Source organism: Scylla paramamosain, chromosome 5, assembly GCF_035594125.1.
Source record: "Scylla paramamosain isolate STU-SP2022 chromosome 5, ASM3559412v1, whole genome shotgun sequence".
NCBI classification, from domain to species: Eukaryota; Metazoa; Arthropoda; class Malacostraca; order Decapoda; family Portunidae; genus Scylla; species Scylla paramamosain.
In genome coordinates this window covers 35,470,056-35,482,555 of record NC_087155.1, presented here as the reverse complement: position 1 = coordinate 35,482,555, position 12,500 = coordinate 35,470,056, and the positions used below count along the sequence as shown (strand labels likewise).

Genomic DNA, 12,500 nt, shown 5'->3' with positions numbered 1-12,500 from the left:
CGACTGTAATTTGTGATTATGGTGATGGTATTATTATTATTATTATTATTATTATTATTATTATTATTATTATTATTATTATCATTCATAGTAGTAGTAGTATTAGTATTAGTAGTAGTAGTTGTTGTTGTAGTAAAGCAGTAATAGTAATGGTACTACTAATAATAGTAATAACAGTAGTAGTAGTAGTAGTAGTAGTAGTAGCAACAGAAGCAGAAGTAGTAGTAGTAGTAGTAGCAGCAGCAGCAATAGAAGTCGTAGAAATAATAACAGCAGCAACAGTAGCAAAGGTAATTGCAGTATGTTAAAGGACAAACTCTTAAGAAAAAAAGAAAAAATGGAAAGAGAAAACGCGGGGCCACACTTCAATTTCTCGTTCCTTCACTCACTCACGCCCTCCCTCATTCTCCAAATCAAACCAAATGGCATTGCGCTGTAAAGGAAAAGAAAGGGGCTGCATGGAATAGGATGGGCTACTTCTCGTCTACGGAAATTCATTGCAGTGGACTACGAATATAACTGAATGAAGGAAAGAGTCATTTTTAACTTACAATATTTTTCTTGCACGTGGAATAGTTCTGCATTGGATGGATATTCCTTTTCCGGCCGTGTCCAGGTATTGCAGTCCTTCCTAGGTCTTGTCTGTGTGTAGCAAAATGTTGCTTTCTTATACTCGCGGCAAAAAATTAATTGTACTAGTTTTCCTTCAAAACACCGGCTATTTATAACTTACAGACTCAATAGTGTGGCTCACTTTATTTTATTTAACACGTACGCACAATTTCAATCCTTCTTGCGTCATGTTGTATTGTAGTAAGTGTCACTTTCTTGCATGCTTGACAAGAATTAATGCTTTTGTTAAGTCGTGTTGGGACGGACACTCCATTATTTGTCACTTAAAGATTCTACAGTGTCTTACTTTATTATCTTTGACTTGTGTAATTTAAAAGCTTCATGTTGTATTTTAGTAAATGTAATCTTCTCAACACGCACGACAAAAAGCAAACAGGACTCTTAAATCCTTCTTGAAAAGTTTCTCATCCGTTTATTCCTTGAAGATTTTACAGTTTGGCTTCATAATTACTGCAGTTCTTCCTTGTATGATTTCCACTTTCCTTCTATTTTGCATCTTGTAGTATCAGTTCCATATGACCCCGCTGGTTCAATGCATTAAGTTAATCAGTCAAATATGTAGTCAGTAAATCAGGCAGTCAGTTAATAATCAATAAATCAATCCCGCTGCAGCTAATAAATATCCTTTACTTTTTATATTTTACAGTATAAACTGCCGTGTATTTGATGGTACACATTATAATGTTATGGTAATGTTATGTTGATTAGTGTGGGGGTGTTGTACAGTGGCGCGTGTTGGCTGAAGCAGAACGACATATATATATATACACACACACACACACACACACACACAGAGAGAGAGAGAGAGAGAGAGAGAGAGAGAGAGAGAGAGAGAGAGAGAGAGAGAGAGAGAGAGAGAGAGAGAGAGAGAGAGAGAGAGAGAGAGAGAGAGAGAGAGAGAGAGAGTATGGATATGGAGGTTTTGTTCTCGTAATGACAAAATTATGGGTTGTCTGCAAGAGTAACAGAGAGAGATAGTTTAGTGATGAAGTGTCGCCATTGAGTGTGACTTTGATAGCCTCTCTCTCTCTCTCTCTCTCTCTCTCTCTCTCTCTCTCTCTCTCTCTCTCTCTCTCTCTCTCTCTCTCTCTCTGATTTTATCATGTTCAGTGTAAATTCATCACTATTTTGAATATATTTTGGGGTTACAACAACAACAACAACAACAACAACTCCTCCTCCTCCTCCTCCTCCTCCTCCTCCTCCTCCTCCTCCTCCTCCTCCTCCTCCTACTACTACTACTACTACTACGTACTGCCATCACTGCCAATATTTTTTCTTATCAGACTTCATTCCCATTCCATTATACATTAGTCAAGTTCTCCCTCATCTGTTTTCTTCCCTCATCATTCACCTTGACATGGATGGTCGTTTTCTTAGAGTGGTCCATTTAATTTTCCATCATTTGTCCATCTCTCCCTTGTCGTACCTTCTTGTTTTCGTTTTCTTTTATATTTTTGTTTCCGAGGGGGATAATCCATTAGTAATTATCATATCGTTGATTTTATTTATTTTGGTACGCATTTTTTTCTTTTTTCTTTCTTGTATTTATTCTTGTTTTTATTTTACGTCGAAGTTTGGTTTGTGTTATTCGTCTATGTTCTTTGTTTCCTTTTGCATATTTTTAATGCTTATTTAATTTATTTACTATATATGTATTGTATGAATGTATTGTTAAAAAAAAAAGAAAGAATTTGAATAACTTCTTTTTAGTTTTTCTCTTTGTCTCTGTTTTAACTTTCATTAGTATTGCAACGGTATTCCTTTTTTTTTTTTTTTTTTGCTCTCACAACCCTCACATCCACTTTTTTTTTTTTTTATCATTTTGTGTCTGTATTTTTACGTATAATATGCAGAGAGATATATATTAAAAACTTTCAGGCAAGCATTTTTCCATCCCACACACACCCACCCACCCACCAAACACACACACACACACACACACACACACACACACACACACACACACACACACACACACACACACACACACACACACACACACACACACACACACTGTCCTCTCTGCCTCTCTGTGACTTGTATCAAACCGTGCAGTCTCTCTCTTGATTTTCCTCTGCCTTAATTATTTTTTCGCACCGCCACCTCATACGCGCCGCCAGCCTCCGTGGACCCTTCTAGAGACTCCTTTCTACTTGTTCCGGGTGGGTAGGAAGGAAGCTAAGCGTGCTACCTTTACCTTATCTTACCTTGCTTTGAATTGTCTTATTTTCTTCCCCTTCCCCTACTTTGGATTCCCCTAAGAGATTATTTCCTATATTTTCTCTGGGTCTTGTGAAGGGAATTAACTTCACTTTATCTTCCCTTATCTGACCTCATCTTACCTTACCTTACCTTACCTTACCTTCCCTTACCTTCCCTCACCTTACCTTACATAGCCCACATTGTCTCTTATCCTTCCCCTACCCCTATCCGTTCGTCCCCAATGTAGGCAAGTGTGCAGAGACAATCTAGGCAAGAATGGGTGTGTTAGCATGGCTGACTTGGCTTCAAAGGGTCACGGCTCCATATTGCCACTCCCAGCTTGAGATTATTATGGTGGCGTGCACAGCTCTCTCTCTCTCTCTCTCTCTCTCTCTCTCTCTCTCTCTCTCTCTCTCTCTCTCTCTCTCTCTCTCTCTCTCTCTCTCTCTCTCTCTCTCTCTCTCTCTCTCTCTCTCTCTCTGTCTTTGTGTGTGTGTATTTCAGCTTTGTCTAGTTATGTGTCTGTGTATCTTTTCCTCGCTTTGTTTCACTTAATCCTGCTGTCTTTGTGTCTGTCAGCCTCTCTCTCTCTCTCTCTCTCTCTCTCTCTCTCTCTCTCTCTCTCTCTCTGAAAGAAAAAAAAAACTAGCTTCCATCGCTGATCCGTGGCGTTAAATCTGTTTGTCAGAGTGCCTGAATTTTCTCAGTTCGGAAAATGTGTTTGCTAATCCTCCAGAACGAGGCTGAGATGGAGGGGCGCCGAGAGCAGAGCCTTCCTGGCCTGTGCGCTGAATCTGAAGCCTTCCAACCTTCCTGTGAGAGACTTTTAAGCTCTTACGCCCTTTGTCCTTCCGGTGCTTCATGTGTGTGTGTGTGTGTGTGTGTGTGTCTGTGCAGATTCATTTTGCGCTTTTTCTTGTCCTGGAGAGGTGTATTTTTATCATATTTTTCATGCCAGCTTTTGCCACCTCGCTTTTGTGACACGGCATAATCTGGTTGCTGTTTATGGCACAAAATTGCCTTGTGTTGGTGAGAGCCCATGTGGAAATCTCTGAGTGGCTTTGCACTTAACGCATTCCTCGCCGTTGCTTTCCGTTGCCCGTCCATCCTCGCTCACTAATTCGTATTCTGAGCGGGTGATGAGTGCGTTTGTTCCTTCCGTCTGTCTGTCACCCTTTCTGCTTCCCGTCATGTCCGGCAGGAAGAGGCGTCGCGGTGGGTCTTTGTGAGGCTTAGTATTATTCCCGACTAGCTTTAACTAGAGCCTTTTGAAAATAGTGGAGGTGGAGGTGTGTTTCAGAATATTGTCCAGAAAAAAAACATTTGGAACATTATTTATCACTAGGATTTGTAGATGATTGATGTGATGCAGGACTTTCAAGATACAAATTAATTAGCCTTTGTCAAGTAAATAAGTTTTTAGGGAAAGGTATTGAATTTTATATAGTTGAACATTAAGAACAATTACAAAATGAGAGAGAGAGAGAGAGAGAGAGAGAGAGAGAGAGAGAGAGAGAGAGAGAGAGAGAGAGAGAGAGAGAGAGAGAGAGAGAGAGAAAGTGTGTGTGTAATGAGCTGCTTTAAATTAATCAGTGAGATTGCATTCGTGTTTTATTTCCATACTGAAAACTTAACTATCTTTTTTTTACCCTTTGTTATCTCCCTCCTCGTCTTCCATGTCGCGAATATCGTCAGCTGTGGGGTCTTCGTCGCCCTGCAGGTATTGTATATAAGGTTGAGGGGTGTCATACTCAGGTAATGCCACCTAACACAGGGTCTGGGTATATGGAGTAGGGTCTTTAACCTTCCCAGTCATTTCCGACCGGTACCCTTTTAAGTACTGCATCACCTATATACTCGTACTTGCCTAGCGCTATGACGAGGATGGACCCTAACGCAAGACTTCAGTTTCCCAAGGAGTGATACTGTTAACACCACGGAATCAACTATTTTATTTAATTCCTAAGTTTCTAATGACAAGGGATCGTCTGCTTGTTGAATGACTAACTATTTCTATTTGATTTTCACTGTACATAAATAAGACTACAGGTACAAGATTTGACTTACTTTATCACTCCTTTTGTTGTCTGGTGTCTCTGTAGAGGATGCTATAAACATTTTATTAGTAACTTTGTTGAATTCAAGGGTTTATATGTTATAAGCGTATGTCTATATGATTCAAAATGTCTTTCTTCACTTATTAGACCGTAAAATGTCAGTGTGTAGTGAGTAGTTACTTGTTAATTTCCTTTCGACCTTACCTGCAAAAAAAAATATTATAAAAGAATCTTTGGCCTATTAATCTCTAGACACTGACTGTTTATTTCTGGGCAAAATATGATGTCTTTTCAAATCGTAAAAGCAATGAAATTAATTAACTGAATGAATTTAGACTTAACTAACCTAAACCTAACCTAACAACTTAACCTAACCTAACTTAACAACTTAACCTAACCTAACTTAACCTTCAGATGAAAACACTAACCTTACAGCAGTATTATACAAAAAAAAAGTTACTTATCGAACCTCTCAAATCAGGTATGCTCTTAATCTTAGAGGAAGCGAGGAGTGGGACGGATAGGAAGCTTCTCACTTTTCTGTCTCGTTCCTCTGCAGTAGTGGCACAGATCTTGAGAACACTCCACAAAAAACAGCCTCTCTAGTTATCACCCAATAGCCTTTACATAACTTTTGCTTCCTGTGCTCCTGTGTATATCCTTTGTTCCTACTCTTTATTCTTTCCTCTCCATCTTCTCCTTGTCCTCCTCCTCCTCCTCCTCCTCCACTATCGCCGTCTCCATCTCCTCGCTTCCTACTCAGAGGGAACGGGAAGCGAGCTCTTAACGTTTGCATACATTTTTCGACGATAGAGAGAGAGAGAGAGAGAGAGAGAGAGAGAGAGAGAGAGAGAGAGAGAGAGAGAGAGAGAGAGAGAGAGAGAGAGAGAGAGAGAGAAAAAAAAATGAAAGGGATACAGATTTAGTGGAAGTGAGGAGAAATGGAAGCTGAGAGAGAGAGAGAGAGAGAGAGAGAGAGAGAGAGAGAGAGAGAGAGAGAGAGAGAGAGAGAGAGAGAGAGAGAGAGAGAGAGTCGGTTTCTATGCCTGTGTCTGGACGAACGAATGAATTACTCGTGCAGGATGGAAGGAAGGCAGAGAGGAAGGAAGGAGCAATAACACCCAAGCGAAACCATAACAAGGAGCAGTTGGGAAGTCGAATACAAGTCTTATTCATTCCGCCCTCGCTCCGTATTTCGTACGGGGTCTTGTGACTGAAGTACTTGAAGAGGTAGCGAGATCCTGGCGGGAGATATTGGGTGGCCGGATGAAGGATGTATGGAAGGTGAAGAGTAGGAAAAGGAGTAAGAGGAAGAGGAGGAGGAGGCGTGAGAGTAGAGAGAAGGATACTGCAGATTAAAGCGAGTAATGTTGTGGAAGACGAAAGACATAGAAAGAATTGATGAAGGACGTAATGATAGAGAGAGAGAGAGAGAGAGAGAGAGAGAGAGAGAGAGAGAGAGAGAGAGAGAGAGAGAGAGAGAGAGAGAGAGAGAGAGAGAGAGAGAGAGAGAGAGAGAGAGAGAGAGAGAGAGAGAGAGAGAGAGAGAGAGAGAGAGAGAGAGAGAGAGAGAGATGAATAACATAATAATACATGCCAAAATACTTAATAAGACAAGAGACAAAGGGGAAGCAAGAAGAGGAGGAGAAGGAGGAGGAGGAGAATGACAAGAGAGCCGAGGCGTGGGAGGAAGAATTGGTGGTGAGAGAAGAGAGTAAAGAGGGAGAGGTTCAAGAGGAGAGTGTGGGCGTGATATCTACAAGGAGCAGTTCCGCCTCTTCACCTCTCACTCACCTCTCACTTCTTGACCTTAATATTTCAGTATCTCGGAGCTTCTGGAACTGTTATGAAGAACCGGCTGATCAGTTTCATAGAGAGAGAGAGAGAGAGAGAGAGAGAGAGAGAGAGAGAGAGAGAGAGAGAGAGAGAGAGAGAGAGAGAGAGAGAGAGAGAGAGAGAGAGAGAGAGAGAGAGGAACAGGAAGATGGAATTACATAAGGGTACAGATGAGGAAGAAAAAACAATGAGGGACTGTAAAGAAAAAAATAAACAATAAAAAAAAAAAGCAAATAGAAAAGAAGAGAAAGCAGTGATTGAAGGAATAAGATGGGAGAAAAATTGCGTGATAGGTATAAAACATAAGAAAAAAAGGAAGAAAAGCAAGAAAGAACAAGTAAAGACTGTAAATCAAATATTAAGGAAAAATTATACATTGCTAAAAGAAAGAACTAAAAGATTGAAATATGAATAAAAAAGAAGAAAGGAAGAGAAAAAAATAATGGAATGAAATAGAATAAGATGTGCAGTAAACATCAGATGTCCTGTTGGAAATTGATTTGTTCCTCTTGAATTAGGGAAGTTTTAAAGGGCACTGTGAAAATGATAAGCAGATCAGAGATAATCTTGTGCCTTTAATTGCAGATGTAGTTAATCGCATTACTGTTGTCACGTTTGGTTTCGTCTCTCTCTCTTTCTCTCTCTCTCTCTCTCTCTCTCTCTCTCTCTCTCTCTCTCTCTCTCTCTCTCTCTCTCTCTCTCTCTCTCTCTCTCTCTCTCTCTCTTTCTCTTTCCCCCTCCCTGAAATCTATGTCAGTAGTTATTTTTGGCACAACTTGCACAGCATATGAATAATTTTACGAAACAATAGCTGTGTCCCCTCTCCTCCCATTTCCTCTCCTCCTCTCACCTCTCTTCCTCCCGCCCTCAGCCTCACCCTTTTCTCTCTCCGTCATCCCCTCTCTTTTTGTTGACCCACAATTTAAAGTATTTACGCCTCTCCATTTTTATGTATTTGTTTATTTACCGTTGCAGAATGGACGTGCATTTGTTATGTTTTATTTGGAAATATAAGAAAAATAGCCGTGACAATAAAATCAACACTTCGTTATTTACTGCTATTTTATTTCATTTATTGCTGCCTATTCGTTTTATGTTTTCTACTGCTGCCTGTGCTACTACTACTACTACTACTACTACTACTACTAGTTGACATTTTGAATTACAGTATGGATATTATTTTAGCACGAATCAGTTGGGTACAAATTCATGATTCCAGTAGAGGATTTCGTATGTGCTCTTAGATAAAACTGCGTTGATTTTGTTAATAATTTGTGATGTACAGTTTATTGTATATTAGGAAAAAAAAAAAAAACGATTGGCTGATTTGCTAATACAACAACTACTACTACTACTACTACCACCGTCACCATAGAATACAAATAAAATGTCCTGCTTAGAAGTACCATAACATTGCATTACCTTACTTTCCTTACCCTTCCCTCTTTTCTTTTATTTTCCGCTGCACCGCATTCGAGAGGAGAGGAGGAGGAGGAGGAGGAGGAGGAAGGTAAGTAGGAAGGGGAGGAAAGAAAGGGAGGAGGAGAAAGAGGGATAATGAAGGATGCGGGAAAAATCGTAATGGCGTTTCTGAAATATTTGTTGTATCCTTTACTGGAACAATTACGTTTACAAATTAGTTTCCCTTCCAATGCATCACCTGAACGACTAAGTTCGATTGTATTAATAGCGGTCCCGCCCATACCATGGAAATGCTAGACGAGGGACGAGGCTTGCTAGGTAAGGGGAGGTAGGAAAAACATGTTCTGGTGTGTTTAGATGAGGAGAATGCGTTTTGGAGTCTGCTTAGATAAGGAGAGTGCGTCTTGGGGTGTGTTTAGGTGAGGAGAGTGAGTTTTGGAGTGTGTTTAGATGAGAGAACGTTTTGGGGTGTCTTTGGAGAGGTCATGTGGAGAAATTAAGTGTTTGGTTAAGAAGGATGTGTCTGTGTGTGCTTGTGTGTGTCCTTCACCAATGGTTGTGTTGCTGGTCACCCGGCCAGCCGTTACCCTACGGAAAGAACTCAGAGCTCATAGTGACCGATCTTTGGGTAGGACTGAGACCACTCACACATCTCACACCGGGACAGCGAGGCCACAACCCCTCGTGTTACATCCCGTACCTACTTGCTGCTAGGTGAACAGGGGCTACACATTAAGAGGCTCGCCCATTTGCCTCGGAGCCTTCTCGGTTGTGAGCCGAGCGTGCTGACCACTATACCAGCCTGTGTGTGTGTGTGTGTGTGTGTGTGTGTGTGTGAGGTGGCTGGAGTATTTGAAGATGTGTAATGTAAATGAAAGGAGGTGAATGTTGTGGTGTGTTTAATTTGCAAGATATGGGGTGAGTGTGCCACGAAGGGAAAAATGAAGGAAGGTGGTTTAAAAGAATTAAATACGAAAATAAGTGGAGGAAGCAAGTGAACAAAGGGATGAAAGGAGAGTCAGGGAAGAAAGTATGTATGGATTTTTTTTTCCTGTTATTTAATTATTTTTATCTTGTCTAAATTGTCTTTCGTATTACAAATTGGCCTTCTATTCATAACAAAAGAGATTAGAAGTAGGACACACACACACACACACACACACACAAAAAAAAAAAAATAAAATAAAATAAAATAAATAAATAAATAAAATAAATAAATAAATAAATAAAAATAAATAAATAAAAAAAATAAAATAAAACAAAATAAAAAAAAATAAATAAATAAAAAAAAATACAGAATGAAAAAAGGGTACCCTCGTCTTATTACTGTGTCCTGCCTCAGTTTGTTTCAGTCTCAGGTTTGTTTTGGTTTATGTGTTTTGCAATTTCAGTTTCCGTCTGTTTTTGACGATTTCTCTCTCTCTCTCTCTCTCTCTCTCTCTCTCTCTCTCTCTCTCTCTCTCTCTCTCTCTCTCTCTCTCTCTCTCTCTCTCTCTCTCTCTCTCTCTCTCTCTCTCAGTGCGTGTATCCAAGTGAATCTTTCCTTTTGTTTATGCATGGTCGGAACATTCTTCATCTTACTCCCTTTTATTCTTTTTCTCTTTCTCCCTCTCCCTCTCTCTCCTCTTCCTCCTTTCCTGATATTGCTTACGTGTATCGCCGTGTTTCTTCTTCCTCTTCCCTCTCTTTCCATCTCCCAGTTCCTTGTTCTCGTTTTACTGTTCTCCTCCTCGTTTAGCTCCGTTTATTCACTGCTTGCTCCTCTCTCCAGTTTTCTCTTCGTTCTTCCTCCTCCTCCTCCTTTCTTCCCCTTTTTCCTTTATTTCCTCCCGTGCTGCGTAGTGATTTGTCTGTTTCATTCTTGTCTCTTTTGCTCTCTTCCACATGCCATTAATTTCGCGGATTAAGTTAACCTCTAATTTCTTACCTGTCATATTTGCATCCTCTCTCTCTTCTTCATCTCCCCTCTCCTTCTCCCTCTCCCTCTCTTCTCCTCTCCTGTCCTCTCTCATGGACTCCTTCTTTACTTTCTTGTTCTTGTTCTTATTTTTTTGGTATATCTTGTCTCTTTGTGTTCTTGTCTTTGTGTCTTACTGGTTTTGTTCTTGTTCTTGCTCTTGTTGTTCTTGTTTTTCTTCTCGATCTTTTTATTTGTATGTTTATTTATGTGTTCTTCCTTCTCCAAATCCTGCTTTTCCACTCTTCCTCTTCCTCTTCCTCCTGTCATCTCTTTCCTCTTCGGTCTTTCTTTCTTTCTTTCTTTCTTTCTTTCTTCTCCTTCTTTCTTCTCCTTTTCTTTCTTCTCTTTTTTTCTTCTTCATCTTCTTCTTCCTCTTCTTCTTTTTCTTCTTCTTCTACCTCCTCCTCCTCCTCCTCCTCCTCCTCCTTTTTTCCTGCCAGCCTCGGCTGGAGGGAGGGGTGGGTGGGGAAGAGCCTTCTGCTTTGCTGTCCTGTCTCTATCTCTGGTAGTTTGTAAATAGTCTCAACAAACAGCCTAGTAAGGACCTCAGAGTCTGTTGCTGTTTGTCTTCCTTTGTATTCCTTTGTATTCCTCCTCCTCAGTCGCGTGTTTGTCCTTGGTATCTTGACTTTCCTCCTTCCACCTCATCTCACGCTCATCATCTTCCATATAGATGTTTTCACTCACCGTGCTTATCTTCTCTTTATCCTCAATATCCCCAAGAAGCAGTGGGTTGCTAACCTTAAGTTTCCTTCCCGTTGTTTTTCCCCCTTCCTCATCCTGGCTTGCTTACGTTCTTGCCTCATCCTTGATCTCTTTCTTTTATTTATTTATTTATTTTTTTCTAATTTTTTAATCGTCTTTGGATGCCCCCTTTTCTCCTATTTCTTCTTGTTTCTCTCTCTTTCTCTTCCTCCTGTCGTTTCTTCTTCATATCTTGTTTATTATTCTGTTTATCGTCTTGTTTTTGTTTTGTTTACCTCTGTTCCTTCTTTTCCATCTCCTCTGTTACCCAGTTACCCATATTTTCTTCATTGCTTCTCCTTCCTCTTCTTACTTTCATTTTGCTTACTGTCTTCCAATTCCTCTTCCTAACCTCTCACCTCCGTCTTCCCTGCTCTTTCCGCTTCCATCCTGTTTTCCATCTCCTTCATCTCCTTTTCTTTTATCCTGTTTACTACCTTCCTATTCCTTTCATCCTCAGACTTCCCTCCCTTCCCCTCCTCCTCCTTTCTCGTTCCTCTCCTTTTTTTTTTCACTCTGTCTACTGTCTTGCTATTCCTTTTATGTTTAAGCTTCTTGGCTCTTTCTCTTTCCCCTTTTTCTTCTCTTTCTCCTGTGTGGCCATTCCTAACCCGTCATTTTTTTTTTTTTGTTTACCCTTACCGTAATACCAACGTTTTCTCTTTCTCCTGTCGCCATACACAACCGCTCGTTTTCTTTATTCTGCATACCTTCTTTATCCTATTCCCACTTTTCTCCTCTTCCCTTCCTTCTGCCTCACCTCTATTCAACCCTTCTTTTCTTAATTTTGTTTGCCGTCTTCCCATTCCCCATTTTTAACACTCCTCCTTCTATGTCGCCTTTTCTTCCCGTCCTTTTCTTCCCGCTGTTTACCATCCTGCCCTTACTTCCAGCACCCTATACCTGGGCTGGCTTCTCGTCATTAACTGTAGGGCGGGAGTCTATCGCCACTCACCTTGAACAATAGGGGGCAGGATCAAAGGCCGCGGTGGTGTAGCGACAACGACACACTGTCAACACGCGGTCCTAAGAAATGTTTTCGACGAGGGAACACTTGCTTATCATCCCTTTGATTCCTTCCCCCTCTGCCTCATTCGCCCCTCCATGTCCCCTTCTCCCTTCTCCGTTTCTCTCTCCATCTCACCGCTTTCTCCCTTCTCCTTTCTCCCTTCCGTGTTTCATAACAGTTCATGATAGTATCTTCCCTTCCTCTTTTTTCTCCTCCTTTCTCATTTCTCTCCTCCGTCTTTCGCCTTTCATAACTGTCTCCCCTTCTCTCTCCTCATCCCCTTTCTCCTCTCTTCTTCTCTCCGTCTCACGTCTTTCATAACGGGATCTCTCCTTACGACTACTGTTCCTCCTTCTCTTCCCTTCCTCCTCCTCTCTTCTTCTCCCTTCTGTCTCATGTCTTTCATAATAGTATCTCTGTATCTCTTCCTTCCTATTACGCTTTTTTCTCCTCTTCTCCTCTTCCTATTTCTCTTCCTATTTACTTCCATCTTCGCTTCATCTCTCCCTCTTATGAATTGTTTGAGTTTTTTTTTTAATTCTCTTTAGTGAGGTTTTGATGATGCTGTTCTCGTTGTTTTCTTCTTCCACCTCCTCTTTCTCTTCTTGTTTCTTCTACTCTATCTTGTTCTCTG

At 40.7% G+C, this 12,500-nt stretch overlaps 1 long non-coding RNA gene across 4 annotated transcripts in view; it reads left to right on the top strand.

Moving 5' to 3' along the window:
* Positions 1-12,500, top strand: part of LOC135100356 (uncharacterized) — a 38,220-nt gene that overhangs the window by 19,540 nt on the left and 6,180 nt on the right. The window lies entirely within an intron of this gene.